We start from the raw sequence: 19,543 nt of genomic DNA, 5'->3' as shown, positions 1-19,543 counted from the left end.
GTGTACATCTACATGTGCATTTCTCAGCTTAGACAATTACCAATTTTCATTTGTCCCTCTGGGGTCCTATCTCTTCACCCTCCCAGGTAAACACTGTCTTAAATTTGGGGTTTATTCTCTCTCTTTTGTTCTTTATAATTTGGCGTCTATTATAGTGTTTCTAAGTTTGTGAACAATATACTATGGAAATTTCCATAATAAAATCCAAACTTATGTATCTATAAACAAACAAACCAATCTCAGGTTTACTTAGTCATCTCTGTTTACTTAATCATCTTCTCAGTCGGTGTCCTTGAGTACCAGCACAATTTGGGCATGAGATTCTATTGATCCCTGAACACATGCCCTGCAAGCACTAGGGCACCCTAACATTTCCAGGGCTGGGAAGAAGGGTCCAGAAGAAAACAGGAGGCCTGCTATTGACCCACTCCTCCCTCCTCTTCCCAGCCTTGTGCTCCAGAGACTCATAGAGGAGATCCATCCTTCTAGAAGCCCGGTTAGGGCTTTGGCCTGGAAATTCTGGATTCTGGGACTGGACCCAAGTGCAGTGGGGTGACTAACTTCCCAGTTTTAGCACTGGATGTCTTGAGTCCCAAGGCCAACTATGACTCTAGAAGACCTTCTGCTCTGTATGGGTGAGAGCCCCTTATAGTATTTGGATCCGTTTTATCCAGGTGGAAGACTTGCCTTAGGTCGTTATTTCTTCAGCCAATTTATCTTCAAGTAAATAAATATCGCCTGTTCTGAGACACTCTTCCACTTCTCTCTCAATTCAGCTTCAAGTTGCCAGGGATCTTATTAGCCTATAGATCACTGCAGTACCTCTCACGTGTCTTTAAAATAAAAGAGAAAAAAAAAAGGAAAGAAAGGAGCTTTTTATTTTCAAATTTTTATTTAAATTCGAGTTAGATAACATATGAGAAAGAAGCTTTTAGAGTCTCTCTGTCCTTTTTCTCATCAGATTTTTAGGTATTTGGTTCCATTCCTTAGTCTCTAGGTTAAGTGTCTGACAAACGTCCCATAGCTGGAAGACTCCTCTACTTGGAATATGGATGTTGCTCTTTTAACTATGTTATGATTTTGCTGAGCAGATAAAGGAAAATTTAATCTCAGTATTCAAAATATCTTCTGGTTCCTGGGGAGGAAAATAGGAGTCAAAGAATTGGGAAGAGTTAGAAAGACAGGGTTTGCAGGGCTGGGGATGTAGCTCAGTGGTAGAGCGCATGCTTCGCATGTATGAGGCCCCGGGTTCGATCCCCGGCATCTCCAAGATGTTTTGCCAACACAATCAGAAACCATGTTTTTAAAACGTGGAATCACTAGACTTGATATCCTCTTCATCGATTTCCACAGTGTCCTTGTAGCCACTGCTTTTAGAATTGTGTATGTAGGGAGGAAAACAGGATAACTCTAAGGTATTTGGGTTCATCTTTACCTGAAACCAGTAGCCCTGGAAACGTAGAAAAAAAACACCGGAAGGAGAGATGGCGGAAGCAGATCAGCCTGGAAATTAGCCCAGGACCCATTAATGAAAGGCAATTTGTAGTATCCGGCTGGTCTTCAGAGGCAGAGATAATCTTGGCCTCAAAATACAGAGAGGGAGTGTGGGGGGGTATTGCTAGCACCTCGTTGCTGCGTCAGGGCACGAAAAACATAGGACAAGTATTGGGAAAGGGACGAAGCCTAGCTCGGTGCGGGCAAAATCAGCAGCGCAGATGCACCATGCTGTTTGCAGCGTAAAAAGCTGCAACAATACCTTCTTGTTATGACTTTGAACGCCCTTGTTGCGTAGTTGGCCGGTTAGCTCAGTTGGTTAGAGCGTGGTGCTAATAACGCCAAGGTCGCGGGTTCGATCCCCGTACGGGCCAGTCCAACGATTTCTGTTTTTTTTTTTTGCCCTTGCCTTGAGTTAAATCCTCCTGGTGACCCTCCGGTGGAAAAGGAGGCCCGCGTTCTAAGGTAAGACTGCGTCCCCATAAGAAACGTTTTGCCGCGAGTCCACTCCATCGTAGGAGAGCCCTGGGAACCCCTCTTGGCAAGCCCTCGTGCTCAGAAAGTTTGCTCCGAGAAGCAGAAAACCCGCCGGACACCGTAGGGATTGTTAAATTCATTTAGAAGGAAAACGGTGTCGGATTGCGGTTTGGGTCCATCATCGCGCGGGACAGGGGAGGAATCCGTCTGAGAGACGAGCAGGTTCTCACCACTCTGACCTATGGGCTCTCCCGCACGGTGTCCTCGCCTTGCGGCCCCTACTGCCCCGTGCGGCCGGGTGGCGACGGCCGCAGCCCCTTTGCTTTGGCCGGTTCTTGTCCTTACGCTCTGGGTCAGCCAACTCCTCCACCGACGCCGGCTCCGGCTCCCTGGGTCTCCCAGTGTTCCCAGGGCCGCTGATTTCCTGTATCCAACCACGACCTCACAGCGGTAGGAGCTCCCACGCGTCCGCTATGGGCGTGGGGGACCTCGGGACCAGGCCGAGTGTCCCGAGGGTCGGGGACGTGCGAGCGGCGGTGGGCCTGGTCCCCCTGCAGAGGGAGGGAGGGGCTGCTCGGGCCTCGACCGGTGCAGGTGAGGAGGAGCTCAGGCTGCTGCACTGTCGGAGCAACCGCCCTGGCTGTTGCTTACACGGGATGGGTCAGCGCCCTCTGCGAAGCACTAAGGCTTGATGCGCTCCTTGCGAGGACTGGGGAAGTGCTGAGAGCCACTTTTGAAAATAGGAAAGGAGGGAGGGTCCAAATAAAGGTCGGTTATAGTTACACACACCCAAATATGAATGGAATACCAAAAAAAAATTGTTTTTACTAAATATTCAATATACTCAGAGAGAGCCTCAGTATATGTGGCTCGTTGGTCTAGGGGTATGATTCTCGCTTAGGGTGCGAGAGGTCCCGGGTTCAAATCCCGGACGAGCCCAGTTTTTGTGACTTCCCCCTGATTCCACTTTTTCTAACTCGGCCTTCAAATTCTCACACAACGCAAACGGATACACAGGCCATTCAGTAAACTGCTATCACTTCTGGTAGAAGTGTGTAGGCTGCATATTCCCTCAATCCGAGTAACACGGGAACTCTGACTTGAAAGAGACAAGCACTTTTCAGTTTTGCCTTTTATTCCGTGTTCCGCCAACTCTAAAGGGATTCTTGCAAAGGCTGATGTTTCTGGTTCCTCTAGAGTTCCAACCCAGGGTGTGATCATAGGAAAGTATAGGAAGATGATGCACATCTCAATTCAGTACCATCCACCATTCATGCATCGCTTTTTTATGGAAAAATAAAACACCGAACTACAGAGTTGGGGTTTTGGCAAACTTTGTACAAGATATCTTGGCTTTCCTCGTTAGCATAGCGTTGCCTATTCTCCCATCTTTCAGGAGGTCCGGGTTCTGGTTCCTTATTGGGAAGGGGCACTTTCTCTCGCCTCCTGGAGATACTGTTGGTACACTCAGATATTTGGTACACAGCAATTTGTTTAGCATCTGTTATATTCGATGAACTTCTGTAGTCAGTGATAAATGAGACATTAAAAAAAATCACTGGATCCCATATTCTAGTGGTTGTCAAATAATTTATATTAAAATGAATTTGCGCCTCCTCTCTTGAAGTGTGTGTCAGCCTTGATGGTGAAGAAGTACAAAAAATGAGCAAGCATGGGGGCCTGAAAGGGAGGGGAAAAAAAACCGCATAGATTTTCTTCAGGGCCGCATCCACAGAGCACCGTGGAGGCTGGCAGGTGACAGGGGGGCCACAGAGAGGGCCCAGGAGGGCCTGGACTCCTCACCTCCATGCCTGGAAGAGCATAGGCAACCAGTCCGGGGCTCTGGGAATGCCAGAGTTGGGGTAAGTGTTACAGCGCCCAGAGATGCCGACCTTTGGATCCCAGAAACCTTCTGGGGTCTATTGCAGCAGATGGTGAGAATGGAGGCGGGCTGAGATGTAGTGAAAGTGGTGCACTTTCACTGTAGTGAAAGGATGTGCACAGTCATTTAGAATAATGCTTATACATCTTGGCTTTCATGCCATCTTTATAAAACAAAAATAATCAAGCAAAATCTGGAATCCTGCATTCCTAGCAGGCCCAAGAAGAATTTATATGTCCTCATAATAAATTGGGGAAGGAGCTCTTTAGGTTCCCTGACTAGCTCAGTCAATAGAGGTATAGAGCCCTTAATCCAGGGGCTGTGGGTTTGAGCCCTGTATTGGGTGACTGCCTTACTTTTTCAGTGTTTTTTCTTAATTGAATTTCTGCACATTGAGAAATTAAGTCCCACACCGCTGTCGAACAAGAGGAATTTTGGAAGTCAACACTTTTAAGGAGTGGAATTCTGGAATCACAGCAAGTGGCCACGGTTCACCAGCTCTCTCCTAAGCTGCTCTGACTTGCTCTATTCATCTTGCGGTGTAGGCGCAGCGCCCCCTGCCGGGAATGCATTTTTCTGGCCTAGCTGAGGTAGGGCTTGGGCTCTGTGTATTTAAGCTACACGGATGATTCAGAAGTACTACCCCCCGAGGAAAAAGGTTTAGGATACAGGGAGAAGGATGCAGAAATGTTGGAAAAGGTATAATCTGAAGGTGGAAAAAATAATCCAAACACAGGGCAGAGGTGAGAGGCGGCAATGTCCGCGCAGAGTTTTGAGACTCCACTTTCTGGCCCACGCAAGTGTCATTAGGGAATAATGGGAGATGAACGATCTTTCGTTCTTTCTCTTTTTTCTTTCTTTCTTTCTTTCTTTCTTTCTTTCTTTCTTTCTTTCTTTCTTTCTTTCTTTCTTTCTTTCTTTCTTTCTTCTTTCTTTCTTTCTTTTCTTTTTCTTTCTTTCTTCTTTCTTTCTTTCTTTCTTTCTTCTTTTTTTCTTTTTCTTTCTTTCTTTCTTTTTCTTTCTTTCTTTCTTTCTTTTCTTTCTTTCTTTTCTTTCTTTCTTCTTCTTTTTTTCTTTCTTTCTCTCTCTTTCTCCCTTCCGTTTCAAAGGCGGAGGTCAGTGACTCATCAGTCTTATAAGTCTTATAAGTCTTATATCACTCAGTGCTCATATCTTGTACATCACGTGCCCTCTTTCATGCCCATCACCCAGTGACCCCAGCCTCACCCACCTCCTCCCCTCCAGCAACCCTCAGTTTGTTTCCTAGAGTTAAGAGTCTCTTATGGTTTGTCTCCCTCTCTAATTTCATCTTATCTTCTGGGAGATGAATTTCCCATTACCACTACCTCACCCACCTGTTTGGTTCCTGCTCACTCACACCTGGATAGCACAACGTACCTCCTGATAGGTAATGCTGTTTCCAACCTTTCTTCCCTTCATATATGACAAATGGAAGAACCAAACAACCCACAACAGATTGCAGTTACCTTCACAATAAAATCCAAAGATTTAAGCTTGTTTTTCAGAATCCAAATTGCATTTCTACCTCCAACTTCTCTGAACTCTCCACCCTCTAGGAAAAACCTGCCCTGTCCAACCAGTTATGTTCGTTCATTTCATTCCTACTGTGTATCCTTTTTACTCCTTTTTTTTTTAAAGATCTTTTATTTATTCATAGAGACAGAGAGAGGCAGAGACCCAGGCAGAGGGAGAAGCAGGCATCATACAGAGAGCCTGACGTGGGACTCCATTCTCCAGGGTCTCCAGGATCATGCCCTGGGCTGCAGGCGGTGCTAAACCGCTGCGCCACCGGGGCTGCCCACTCCTTTTTTCTTAACCAAATTTCTGCACATTGAGAAATGAGGTCCAAAATGAAGTCTAATTCCATTCTGGTTATGGACTAGGTTAACTCAGTTCTGTGCCTGGGCAATATGATCCCCGATAGGAATGGTTTGTGCTATTCCGGAGTGGCTTGAAAATCATTTCCATGGTGAAATTGACCCTTTCTGTGAGATTTCCTTGTTCCTCTGAAAATTTCATCATGCCTGTCCTCCTTTATCATTCCTTCGAAGCTTCCCTAGGTTTACTAGCACTTACTGACAAAATGCCCATGGCCATAATAGAGAAAGCACACACATACATACCTCCTCGTTTATTCTAAAAGCACAATTAGCCATTTATGTTCCTCTCTCTTCACTAACATTGTCCTAATGTTCTCTTCAGGCCTCAGGACAATTCAGTGGGCATGCTCTAACTTGGGTATCCAAATATGGCCGTACATGTGAATCACCTGGTGAGCTTCAAGAACTTGATTCCTGGGCCCCATCTCAGTCTTAGTGAGGCTGAATCTCTGATGCCTTAGAAACGAGCACTTTTAAGGTTGTTCTTTCTATTTTAACATGATAGATGTGGCAAGTTGGCTGCCTACTCAGGCTAGAATCCCACAAAGAGCCAATATCTGATGGAAAACACTGATTGTAGGTGTTTATCATTAGCTTTTGGTTCAGAAACTTGATGTTATATGCTTTTCTGCCTCTGTCTCTTCCTCTTGCCAGTTCATGTAGACTCTGGAGGGATGAGGTCCTGATAACCCAAATAAAACATGCTCATCCATTTATTCATTCTAGACATTTCTTGACCACTCCTGTGTGTCAGGCATTGTTTTGGGTGTTTGAGATTTATCAGTGAACAAACCAAAGATACCTGCCCCTTAAGTTCTATGGAAGGAGGCAGACAATAACAAACAAAGATACAAGTAAACTAAAATTGATGTTAGAATGTGATCAGAGTGCTGGGAATAGGTGGGAGTCTCATCATAGTATTAAACAGGATTATTGGGTTAGCCTTACTGAAGGTAACATTTGAACACAGAGGGGCCACAGTGTTATTTTCAAGAGTTTCTAAGTAGAAGAATCAGGCAGAGCTGAAGGCAAAAGCATGTTTGCAGTAGTGTGGCTGGAGCAGAACATTTAAGGGGAAATGAGTCACGGGAGGACGTCAAAAAATGTGAGGTCTTACAGTCTTTGTAAGGACTTTGAACTGGGTGAGACAGGAAGTCTCTAAAGTTTCTGTGTAGAAGAGTAACAGGAACTAACCTAGCTTCTAAAAGAATAACTCTGGCTGCTGTGTTGAGAAGAGATCTGAAGGAGATATGCTAGAAACAAGGACACCTGTTAGAAGGCTCTTGGTGGCCGAAAGGGTCAAGTCACACCTGAGTGGTCACAGGGCAGGTGTGGAGAAGTGACCTGATTTCTGGGTATGTCTGGCAGGCTGTCCAAGGGATTTTAATGGGGACTTGAAGGACAAGGATAACTTTGAAGATAGAGTGCCTGCTTTATGAATGAACTTATGCCAAGAAACAAACTGTTAGGTGGCCCAGTACATGTGTGTGTCTGTGTATGTGTTGTAATTGCCCTCAAATTTAGGAAGACAAAAATCATATAAAAGCTTGGCTAGTGTCTAATCAGAGCAGAAGGAGTTAGATGATAACATTTGTGTTGTTGTGAACACCTGATACTGCCTGCTGTCTGCACCTCGAGACTGCCACAAGCCTTGGAATATCCACACTGCATTGAAAGAATGTCCACGTCCGGGCACGATGGCGTCAAGACAAATTACCACTCTCCATCCTCTTCCAACCAAACCTTCCTTTTTTCCTTACCCAGGAACCTGAATATTGTCATTAATCTATCACTTGCTCTGTGTAATGTTATATTAAGTTCTAAAATTCTTCTGTATTTTGCCTATTTAGATCAATCACACCTATACGTTGGGTACAGGGAATCATGTTTTAAACTAGGTGGACTCCCTAGTGTTTGGAGGTATTGTCATTATATACACAGTAAAAGCAAGGATCAAGAGTCGATATAAAATGCATGAACAGGCTCTTGGAGGGCCTGGACCGTGCAGGTAATGGCCGGCCCTATGCAGGGCAGGGGGTGGGGGCAGGGCACTGGGCCTGCTCCGGACCCTGCCCCATGTGAGCTTCACCAACCTAAAGCCCAATTCAGGCTCCAGGAAACCGGAAAGATGGCAGGAGATTGGAGAAGAGGTAGAAAACATAGCCAAGGCCATAAAGGAGAACAACAGAGAGGAACCCAGCCCAGACTGGCCTTGGGGGGGGGGGGGGGGCAGACTCCATTTTACATTCAAATCCGAAAATATGAGTTTAATGAAGGTCATCATAGCTTCAGATGCCATTATCAGCCTTTGAGCCTCAATAGATTGCAGTATCTTATCGATTTGGCCAAGTGGATCCTACTCAACCAATTGAATTAACTCAGCTTGTCAATGGGAGATGTATGACCATCCAGCCACTTTAAAGAGATTATGGTGTCCAGCTGGTAGAGGAGGGAGCTGACACCGTTATGATGAAAGTTAATATTGGAGTACGGTTGGCATCAGAATTAGCCATTGCTGCAATCGAAAAAAATGGTAGTGTCGTTACTATGGCCTTCTATGATCCAAGAAGTCTAGAAATTCTGTACCGACCTGTTCTATTCTTTCTGCACAGACAACCCATTCCAAAACAAATGCTTCCATCTGAAGCATTGATACCATATTATACTGATGCAAAGTCGTGGTTGCCTGGTGGATCCTGCCAAATTTCTCAAAGCAAGAGTCGTACTTGCCTAGAGTATCGCTACATTTTACTTGATATCACTAAAGATGAACTCTTCAAAATGCTTAGTATTTGAAAGAATCCAAGGCAGATTTTCTTTGATCTTGCCTCTGGGTGATAAATACAGCAGATAAGAAAATCTTAAAACCTACAGATGAGAATCTCAAGTATTACAGCTCATGAACTTAAAAGAAAAACAAGTTGTTAGAATTCTGGAAGAACAAGGACAGAAACATGCATATTTCTCACTGTCTTGTCTTCATTTGTGATTCTCTAGATGTTGATGTTTAATTTCTATGTAGCCCTATTTCCATTTTTATCTAAAATTAAATGTAATAAGCAAGGGCTGCAGAGAGGAACTGAATTGGTGTGGGTTCTTTCTCAATTAAAGAAACAAATTCCCTGGTTTTCTGCCGGAGGAAGATGATAGGTTTTAGTGTATTTCTTCTTCATTTTTTCATGATATTTTTTCCAAATCTTGTGTTATCATTGCTGCAAATCAGTATGAATTGTGCAGGTGGAATGGGTGTGACCACTAGGCCTGCTCAGTCAGGGTTAGAGCAGTTAGTAGTGTTGGCTCATCTTCGTCAACAGCCTCCAGGAAGGTCTCCTATCCAGTGTCAAGGTGAAAAGCCTTTGACTCTGGATTATTAAGATGTGGGATGTGAGTTAAAGGTTTAAGACCAGTGAATAAGTAGTACAATATTTGCTAGCAAAACCGAAACAGAAATTACAGGTGCATTCCTTTTCTCAATTCATCTGATAAGAGTAGACAATAATGATGAAGCCATCAGCCTTTTTCTTGAAGAAGTTAAGTGTTCTAATTCTGATACTTTACTTATTTCATAGATATTGGAGACCTTTGTTTCTCATTTAAATGATTTTTGGAAAATTGGTGATTATATAAGCCATAAAAACAACTGGTAATGTGAAAATTAAACTCAGTTAATGTAAAAGACTCAGCAGTCAGCTAGTTTATTTAGCTTTACAGAAATGTGTCATACCTAAACAGTACAAAAGCTCAATTTATCCTGCTGCAATTAAATCTTGAATGATTCATGACAATTTTTCCAGAGGAAAACCCAGGAAATCATTCCTGGTTATTTTAAAAGAAAAAACTTAAAAACCTAAATGATGCAATATTTTGGTTTGTTAACTTATCTACCTTCTATATTGCTAATCTGGGATTCAATTTATAAAGTAATTTATGCACCAAGAGTTTATTTAAATTTTTATTCAGGATTCCATAACTTGGTTTGTTATTAAACCATTCCTTAACAAACCAGAACTTATAAGAACCTAAAAGAAAATGCATGAACAAGAAGTTTCCTACAAGGGTACACTGAACCTTGACTGTTTTCCAAATCCCCTTTACCAGACAAGGAATTTTTCACATCAACTGATGAACACGTTTATCATAAGCACCTTTCTCATGTTGGATACTTAACAGGAAAACACACAACATGGTCTGGTCCTTCAATAAGGTTGTCTCCTACCTACTGAGGGGATGTAACAGATTGGATGAGAACCGAGTCCCTGGCTGTGTTTCCTGGCCCTAGGAGAGGAGGGCCTTGCTGTGGCTGATTTAAAAATAGGTGGTAGTGACAGAATTGGGTCATAAAGAAATTACCAGCGTTTACCACATCAAATCAAAGGAACAAAGACCTCATGTCTGATTCCTATAGATATTCTACCTACAATGGAACAACCGTGGAGGATTTCCAGACCACATGTTGTGCATATGAAGAAGCCCTAAGTCTTACTGTAAAGCCTGAACTTCCTTTCCTCACCCTGCAGCCTCTGCCTAATGTTCTGGTTTCTGGGGTGCCAGAAAATCTATATTGGGTTATCCTGGGTGGAACAGGTATTATTGATAAACCACATATGCTTCTGTCAATGAACTTACTGGATTTCTGGCTTGTAAACATCTTTTGAGTTTCTTAGAACAGAAGGCTGTTTCCCTATTTTTACAGCTCCTTGGCTGTATTGTTAAAACTGAGTTGACATATTTAAAAATTGAATTTCTGAACCTAAGACCTGTGGCATCACTTCCAAGGCCAAAGCTGTCCCTGAGCCTTGTCCTGAGCACCAGCTAACCTAACTCCTTTGATATAACATATTAGCTGCAAAGGAGTCATTGATGAAAGGAGGTTTGAAAGAGTGTTGGGCAGGTGGGGTGTCTTATTATTCCTGGGCTGCCAAAACAAAACACCATACCTTGGATGGCATAAACAACAGAAATTTATTATCTCAGTTCTGGGGCTGAGAAGTTCAAGATTGAGGTACCAGCTGTTCAGCTTCTAGTAAGAGCTCTCTTCTTGGTTCGAAGATGCCTCCTCATTGTGTCCTCATGTGGAAGAGAGGGGTGAGCCCTCTCTTGTCAGGAAACTAACCCTAGTGCATCAGGGCTCCACCCTTATGACCTCATTTAACTTTAATTACTTCTATATTCCAAATACACCCACACAGGGGATTCAGTGTAAACTTTAGTAAAGCTTTAACATATGAATTTGCAGGAGGGGAGGACACAATTCAGTTCATAGCAGGGGGACAAAAAAAAAAAAAAAACAAAAAAAAAACACCCAAAACACTAGGTGACATTTGGAATTCAGAAACTTCTCTGGCACATAGTAAGTACTCACATATTTGTTGAATGAATGATTTAGCTGCATTGTCTTTATGACACTTAACACAATCTTTTTTAAAAAAAAATATTTATTTATTTATGAGACACACACACACAGAGGCAGAGACATAGGCAGAGGGAGAAGCAGGCTCCCTGAGAGGAGCCCAATGTGGACTCGATCCCAGGACCCTGGGATCACAACCTGAGCCAAAGGCAGACACTCAGCCACTGAGCCACCCAGGTTTCCCTTGACACAATATTTTATACATTTAACACTGTATAATAAATACTACTAAATTACCTAAAAGGCCATCTTACAGCAGCTTTTCCTCAGGACAGATAATCTAGAAGTAGAATGCACAGACTCTGTTCTTAACTAGAACTTGAATGGTACTGGATTGAACCAGATATAAAAAAAATGCCAGACATCAGTAATTTGAGGGGCTGCCTACCAAGCTATGTGAGCTTAAAGATAAATTCAAACTTGAGAGGTGAGTCTCTGAAAAAAATCAAAGGGAGACAAAATCACAATGTTGTGAATATAAGGTTCTAGGTTAGCCTGTTCAGGGAAAGAGATCAACAGCAATTTGTACAGCCACGTGTGCTTCTGGAAGCCTTGGATAGGTGAGCAGAGTAGAAAGTACAGTAAAGTAGGAGCTTACTCCTGTTTCCAGGGCAGACCTGGAAACCTGGCAGAGGCTGGACCATAGGCCAGGTAGCAAGGAAATATCCTACTCAAGAGAGGTCATCTGCACCAGCAGCTCCAGAGGACAACCCCCTTGGCATTCCAGAAAGAAAAGACAGTATCATTTTCTGATTGTGAAATAAAAAGGGAAATGTAATGAATGATGTCAGCCAGTATCAGGGACTGCAGCTCAGAGATCTGCACACACAACTGGGTTAGAGGGTAAAGCCTCTGGGAAAGAGGCCCCAACTGTCATGTAACAAAGAACAAGGAACCAATCCGTTAATGTTGTAATCTGAGGGTTAAATTAATACTCGTTCTTTTGAGCCCGTCAGAGCCCATCACACACATCTCATTAAGGAAAAGCACTACCCCCATTGGTTATGCTTCTGTGAATAATCCTTGGATCTGAGTGGAAGAAATGGCATCCAAAAAAGTTAGGCATGTCTGGGAAGGTGATCTAAAATGAAAATTGAAATTATTTGGGTCACCTCCTGATGTGTTGCCATATGAAATATCAGCCTCGTTTATGGAGTCTTGTCCCTAAAAAAGTTTAACTTGAATCTAATAAAGTTAGACTTAATTAGACTTAACTTCTGATTTGTAGGAAAAAAAGTAGAGCAAGTTGAACAAAACCATGAGACAAGTCCAGAATGCAGGACTTTCCAGAAGACAAATCACCTTCAAAAAGTCAGGGTTATAAGAATATTAAGAGACTGGAGGCATTACAACCTAATGTAATGAGTGGTTCTATATTGAATTCTCATTTACCAAATAAATATATAAAAGATATTCTTGGGATAATTGGAGAAATTGGATCATGAACTGATTGGATCATCCCAGAGCCAGGTGCAAGGCAACTAGGGACCATCCCATTACTTAGAGACCATCAAAATTATTCACATTAGCCAATTTTCTGTTTACTGAGCCTTGTTTTGTCTAGATGTCCCCTACTTCTGGTTCTGCCTCCTGACCATCCTGGAGCTTCCCCACATGAACCTACACTGTGTACAGTACTTTCTGGCTCTAGAGCCCGTGAGTAGAATAAACTTTTGTTTTCCTGAGCCTCCCCTGTGATTTCTCTTGTGTCCCCACCTGAATGACCATCACGTAAAGGAACACAAAATGCATATCTTATAGTAACTGCATTTTTATCACGATTTCTTAAGGCGCCAATATGTGGATCAATGAGAGCCAAACTCTGTAGTACTTGTCCACAAAGCTGGACCCAATTTGATGCCACTGCCACCATCGTGGTACACACTGACCTTAGCCACTGAGCCACAGAACTCACTGTAGTCCTTCTACAAGGGAAGAGTAAAAATAGGATGAATTTGATTAGCTGCATGAACCTATTATATAAAAAAGAATGGCACACCATACCTTTTAATGCAGTTCTGCGCTGGTTGGTATAAAAGCAAATGGGTGGAAAGAGAGAATGAAAATAACACTGAGCCAAGGGTTAAGATGTTAGGTGTTAGATACACACAGTTTTGTGTCACTTGGAAGTCTCCTGGTGCTAGACAAACCAATGGAATTCTCAGAATCTCAGTGACCCATTAAAAGGGGTCTAATACTTGTTCTGTGTATTTAACTCATAATGTTATGAGAATCAGGATAACACGTGTAAGGGCTGTCAATGCATACAAATCATCCTTTGGGCATAATGCCTGAATCCCTCTCAGCCCCCTCATAGGAAATATATCATCAGTGTTCAGGGGTGCCTGGGTGGCTCAGTTGGTTGGGCGTCTGCCTTTGGCTGAGGTTAGATCCTGGGGTCCTGGGATTGGGCCCCATGGTGGGCCCCCTGCTCATCAAAGAGTCTGCTTCTCCTTCTCCCTCTCCCGCTGCCACTCCCCCTGTTGGGCTCTCCTGCTCTCTATTCCTCAAATAAATAAAATAAAATGAAATAAAATAAAATAAAATAAAATAACGAAATATATCCGCGTTCAATGTGGAAACAACAGACTCAAAGTAGGCTTTGGAAAGGGAAAACCATAAAATAAAAGGAGATCATAAAAGGGATACCTCTTCTAGACACCTATAAGAATCCACGTAGAAGACAAGAAATTACTTTCCACAGATCTTAACTAATGATTCAGTAGGTGTGAAAAAAGAATGGGAGGTGAAGGGGACCTGTTCCAGCTAACAGGCTTGCCCCGAGTCACAGGGTCACAGAGGAGTCAGAACAGGCCTGGGAGAGCCATATTGCAACAAAGCTTCTCCAGGGAGAAGACCCTGCTCTAAGACTGCATGAAAGGAAAGGCAATGTAGCCAAGAGGGTTGGGGACAATCAGATAATGAGTTCTCACATTCAGCTTTCATTTACATTACCAAACTTTCACCAAACTTATCTGCAACTCAAAGTCCTCTCACAGTTCTCTGTGTTGTACTTTTTCTCTAGACCAATCTGCCAAACTCCCCGATTCTCTCCGTGCACGTATTGCTGTGTTCAGCATCAATAGGTTAAGCTAGCACACAGATTGTCTGACATCAGAATAGACTGTGACACTATTTCTCAGCAATAAAATCTTGGACCAGTTACCCCTTTGAGAATATTAATTCCTGCCTCATATAGTGACATAAGAGCTATATATGACCATTCTTTTATTCACTAAGATTTCTTTATGGAGCACTAATAACAATGACCACTTATAAGGAACTCACCACACTGAAGATTCCATGCAATCTCTATGGTCAAGAGCTAACTAGAAACACATCAGCCCAGAAAGTCCCTGACCTCAGTAAAGAGTATGTAATGCCTAGTGCCTATCAGGCAAGACATGCCTAACATGTCCAAGTATGGACATGTTAAATTTTTTTTTTTCCTGACAGTTATCTAATGTCTAGCAAAGTTTCATAGACTTTACCTTTACTTTTCTTACATTCCTAACTCTGTTTTTCCTTTCTTCAAGCTTACACTTCCAAGTAATACTGCTTCTGGAAATCCTGGAGGAAGAAGTTACAAATCAATTAAAACAAAATCTCAAGGGAAAATAATGTTAAATTTTAATTTGAGAAACTCCTGGAAATACTTACATCTGTTGGTATTTTCGCCGTCTTATGACAGACTTTATATAAGATATTTGCAATCAATCTATACAGTGTACTACAGGTAAAATGATCTACCTTAAGGCAGGGCCTGTGTTGGCAAGTAGAATTAGTTTAGCTTTGCCTTGCCCAGTCATCTTCACTACCTGTGTCTCAGCACATGCTTGCATAATCAACTGAAGTCAAGAGTTCAAGAAATTCCAGGACTTTTTCTAAAAAACAAGTGTTTATAATAGTAGAATAATACACTTTTATTAAAGTTTGGTCCAACCACAAAGGTTCCATTAACTTAAATACCACACTTTCGGGTCAAACCTTCAAAGCTACAACCATTAACTCTATGGCCCACTCAAACTTGTTCTGTGGGCTTTTACATTTTGACAGCTTCTGGGGACAGAGAGTGTCTTATTTAACACTGTGTGTTCCAAGCACATAGCACACATGACACCTGGATAGTCAGTGCCCAATACGTGTTTGTGAATATAAAGGTCACTGTTGTGTATATATTGCTGCTTTTCATTAATTTTGGTCTTAAAACTCCAATAGCTGACTTTTCATTCAATTATGACTACTGAGCCCAATGTTAAAAAAAAAAAAATCAAGTAACTTTTAGACCTTGCTTACATATGTCTCTACTTTTTGTCAAAAGTGATTTTGTTATCAATCACTTCTTCAAAATTCCCATATAAAGAATTTCACTCCATCTAGGAAAGCTTCCTTACTTAATCTCACTCAAATCTGATCACTTACGTAGTCTAAATTATGTACCTGTATTTTTTGTGACATTGTTTGGGACCTGTTGTTTTAAGGATTAAACTGATACCCTTATGATTCAGATGGTATATTCTGGAAGTTTCCATTCTGAATTACCCAAAGGTGGGGCCCAGATAGAAATTTGTCAAAGCACCCTGTGGGGGTTCCCCCTGCTTGACCCAGTAGGGGTGGGACTGAGCAGTACACCCCATGCAATTTGCTTTACAAATGTTATTTCATTTGTTATCCACAACAATACCCCTAAAGATCCATACTATCTTTATTGTCATCATCCCCATTTTGCATAGGGCACAAGGAAGTTAGGTCACACAGCTAGAAAGAGATAGGATTCAAAAGTGGTCTAAGTGTTCTAAACACTAATAGTGAAGTAGCAGAAGGAGAATTTAGAAAATAATCCCATTTACAATTTCACCAAGAATAACATGCCTAGGAATAAACTTAACCAAGGAAGTGAAAGACCTATACTCTGAAGACAATTAAATACGGATGAAAAAAAATGAAGATGAGACAGATGGAAAGATAGTCCATGCTCATCAACCAGAAGAATTAATATTGTTAAAATGTCTATACTACCTAAAATAATCTACAGATTTAATGCAATCTCTATCAAACACCAACAGCATTTTTCACAGAATTAGAACAAAATGCACTAAAATTTGTATGGAACCATGAAAGATCCCAAATAGCCAAAGCAATCTTGAGAAAGAAGAACAAAGCTGGAGATATCACAACTCCATATAGTTCATATGTATATATATATTAACATATAACATATATGTATAACATACATACTTTAAGGTATACTACAAAGCTGTAATAATCATATTAAAACAGTATGGCACTGGCACAAAAATAGACACATAGATCAATAGGACAGAATAGAGAGCCCGTAAATAAACCCACAGATATATATAGAGCCAATTAATCTATGACAAGAGAGGCAGGAATGTACAATGGGAAAAAGTCTCTTCAGTAAATGGTGCTGGGAGAACTGGACAGCTACATGTAGAAGAATGAACACCACACACAAAAATAAGCTCAAAATGGATTGAAGACCTAAATGTGAGATAGGAAACCATAAAACTCCTAGAAGAAAACATATGTAGTAATTTCTCTGACATCAGACTGAGCAACATTTTTCTAGATATGTCTCCTCAGGCAAGGGAAACAAAAGCAAAAATAAACAATTGGGACTACACCAAAGCAAGAAGCATTTGCAGAGTGAAGGAAACCATCAACAAAATGAAAAGGTAGCCTACTGAATAGGAGGAGATATTTGCAAATGACATATATGATAAGGGGCAAATATCCAAAATATATGAAGAACTTCCATAACTCAACACCCAAAAAACAATCAGATTAAAAATGGGCAGAAAACCCAAATCAACGTTTTTCCAAAGAAGACATATAAGTGGTCAACAGACACATGAAAAGATGCTCAACATTACTGATCATCAAAGAAATGCAAATCAAAAGCATAATTAGGTATCACTTCACACCAGTTAGAATGGCTAGAATCAAAAAGACAAGGAATAACAAGTGTTGGTGAGAATATGGAGAAAAAGGATCCCTACTGCACTGTTGGTGGGAATGTAAACTGGTGTGGTCACTGTGGAAAACAATATGAAATTTCCTCAAAAAATAAAAATAGAACTATCCTATGATCCAGTCAATTTCACTACTGGTACTAAACCAAAGAAAATGAAAACACTAATCTGAAAAGATGTATGCATCCCTACATTTACAGCAGCATTATTTACAATAGCCAGTATATGGAAGCAACTCAAGTGTCCATCAATAGATGAATGGATAAAGATGATGTGGTATATACATATAGGTACAATGGAACATTAGCCATAAAAAAAGGAATGAGATCTTGTCATTTATGACAACATGGATGGGCCTGGAGAGTATAATTCTAAGTGAAATAAGTAAACAAAGAAAGACAAATACCACATGATTCCCCTTATATGTGGAATCTAAAACCAAAACAAACAAAAAAGCAGACTTGTAAATACAGAGAACAAACCAGTGGTTGCCAGGGGAAGGTGGGTGGGGGAAATGAGTGAAATAGATACAGAAAATTAAGAGGTACAAACTTTCAGTTACAAAATTAAGTCAAGGAGATGAAAAGTACAGCATAGGGAATAGACTCAATAATATTGTGCTAATGTCTGGTGACAGATGGTGACTACACTTGCTCCATACTGAGCAATGAGTAATGTTGAATCATGTTGTAGGCCTGAAACTAACATAACACTGCTAATTCTACTTGAACTTTAAAAAAAAGTGGTAGTAATATGTAGTAATTTCCCTGACATCAGACTGAGCAACATTTTTGGAACCAAATGGAACCAAATGGTTCCAAGCCTTTGTTCTTTCCATTGCATCATACACACTGATAAATAATCTGCCGTGTTGCTGTAATTTCTACCACGGTGATTCGGTATTTACTTTTAAATCGTGTTAAACCGGCCTTGCCTATAGAGAAGGTCGTATGTATCTATTTTTTGAAGTATTACAACCCAGTAAGCATTAGGACACACTTCACAGCGGGGCGCCGCGTGTGCCCCCCTGAGCCCCCCTGCACCTGGCCGCCGGCACCGGTTCCAACCTCGCGGGCCTGGCCGGCAGGTGCTCACTGAGCCTGACCGAGGAGACCAAGGAAGGGGCGACCTGAGGTTCGGCAGCTCGGGCCCCACTTAAAACCAAGGGACCTTCAGCGGATGGAGGAGGCCCGCCGCCCACAGCGCCCCGCGGAACCGGCTCGGGGGAGCCCTCGGCGCAGCTCCCGCGGGGCGGGGCGACGTGAGGGGTGGGCGGAGCCCAGCAGCCCGGGCCCTGCGCAGACTCGGGTCGCGCCCCAGTCACCAGGCCGCGGCGCGCCGGGGCCCTCTGCTCCCTCGCGCAGTGCCCTCCCCCGGGGAGAGGGGGGCGCCCGGAGGGGGAACAGACCCAGAAGCCGAGGAAGGTGGAAGAGGGGGCGAGTGCCTGCAGGTGGGAGACCGGCGCGGTCCCACTGGAGACGCTTCCTGCCGAGGGGCACCCCCACGCGCTGTGGTTTTCTGGAGGTGCCGCAAGCCCTTGCACCCCAGTCTCCAGACTCCCGCCCGCGCTTACCCGCGCCCCCCCCACCGGCGCCGCGCCCCGCCCCCTCTGTTGGGCCCGGAGCCCGCGCCCCCCCCGCTCTTCTCTCGCTGGGTGCAGGGACGGGGCAGAGCGTGCGGAGGCAGGACTCGAATTCCTCTCCTACCTGCGTCCAAGGATACTCACGAAGGAGAAAAACTATGGGACACCCACACTTTTCTGCTTCTTCCCGTGTTCACGTGGAATTATATAGTTTATTTTGAAAATATAGAGGAAAGAATCATGTATGTGACTCAGGCAAGATTCTTCACCTGCAAGAATACAGGATGTATATACGCATCTCAGAATCCCCCAAATCTCCTGTACCTTCCCCCTGCCCTCCGCCCCGCCCCCCTTCGTCAGGGCTTCCTTAAGGCCTGTCTTCTTTATCTCTGAATCTCCCCAAATGTGCAGCGGAACAAAATGAAGGACTTTAAAAAAAAATCTGTATAAGGAAGGATCATGCATTTAACTTTTTGAAAGGTGTACTTTGACAAGATGGATAATACTACATCTACAAAATAACTTATTTAGTCAGTGGGGCTTGAGGAGGAGGTAAAATTTTATATTTAATTCATTCAGACCGACCCCTCTTCAAATAGATGTTTCATAAAGACTTGAGGAGGTCAATGGCCAAATTAAAGGATTAGCAACTCGCTTTTAATTCTTATTCGGAAAAGAGAAATGTTTCTTTGTGTCACAGATGGTCTTAATGATCTACTTGCACAAGGAGGATCGTTTGCTCTGTGTGTATGGCTCCCTTATAGGACAATTGAATGAGGTTTAGTGGAACGTGAAGAATAAAAC

At 42.6% G+C, this 19,543-nt stretch overlaps 1 long non-coding RNA gene, 3 other non-coding genes and 1 pseudogene across 4 annotated transcripts; 4 read left to right on the top strand and 1 right to left on the bottom strand.

Moving 5' to 3' along the window:
• Positions 1–244: 244 nt before the first annotated feature.
• LOC144306607 (uncharacterized) lies at positions 245–2,823 on the bottom strand. The gene is made up of 2 exons (XR_013373695.1): positions 1,436–2,823; positions 245–833 (listed from the first exon to the last, which is right to left on the bottom strand). It is a non-coding gene; the product is annotated as an uncharacterized LOC144306607 (long non-coding RNA).
• On the top strand, positions 1,198–1,269 carry TRNAA-CGC (transfer RNA alanine (anticodon CGC)). The gene has a single exon. It is a non-coding gene; the product is annotated as a tRNA-Ala (tRNA).
• Positions 1,795–1,868, top strand: TRNAI-AAU (transfer RNA isoleucine (anticodon AAU)). The gene has a single exon. It is a non-coding gene; the product is annotated as a tRNA-Ile (tRNA).
• A 15-nt stretch (positions 2,824–2,838) lies between the features above and the next one.
• TRNAP-AGG (transfer RNA proline (anticodon AGG)) lies at positions 2,839–2,910 on the top strand. Its single transcript has one exon. It is a non-coding gene; the product is annotated as a tRNA-Pro (tRNA).
• A 945-nt stretch (positions 2,911–3,855) lies between these two features.
• On the top strand, positions 3,856–8,657 carry LOC144306464 (large ribosomal subunit protein uL15m pseudogene; annotated as a pseudogene).
• Positions 8,658–19,543: the final 10,886 nt, after the last annotated feature.

Source organism: Canis aureus, chromosome 37 (genome assembly GCF_053574225.1).
Source record: "Canis aureus isolate CA01 chromosome 37, VMU_Caureus_v.1.0, whole genome shotgun sequence".
In the NCBI taxonomy this organism is placed as follows: Eukaryota; Metazoa; Chordata; class Mammalia; order Carnivora; family Canidae; genus Canis; species Canis aureus.
The sequence above is the reverse complement of the archived record's forward strand: the minus strand, read 5'-3'. Positions and strand labels throughout refer to the sequence as shown.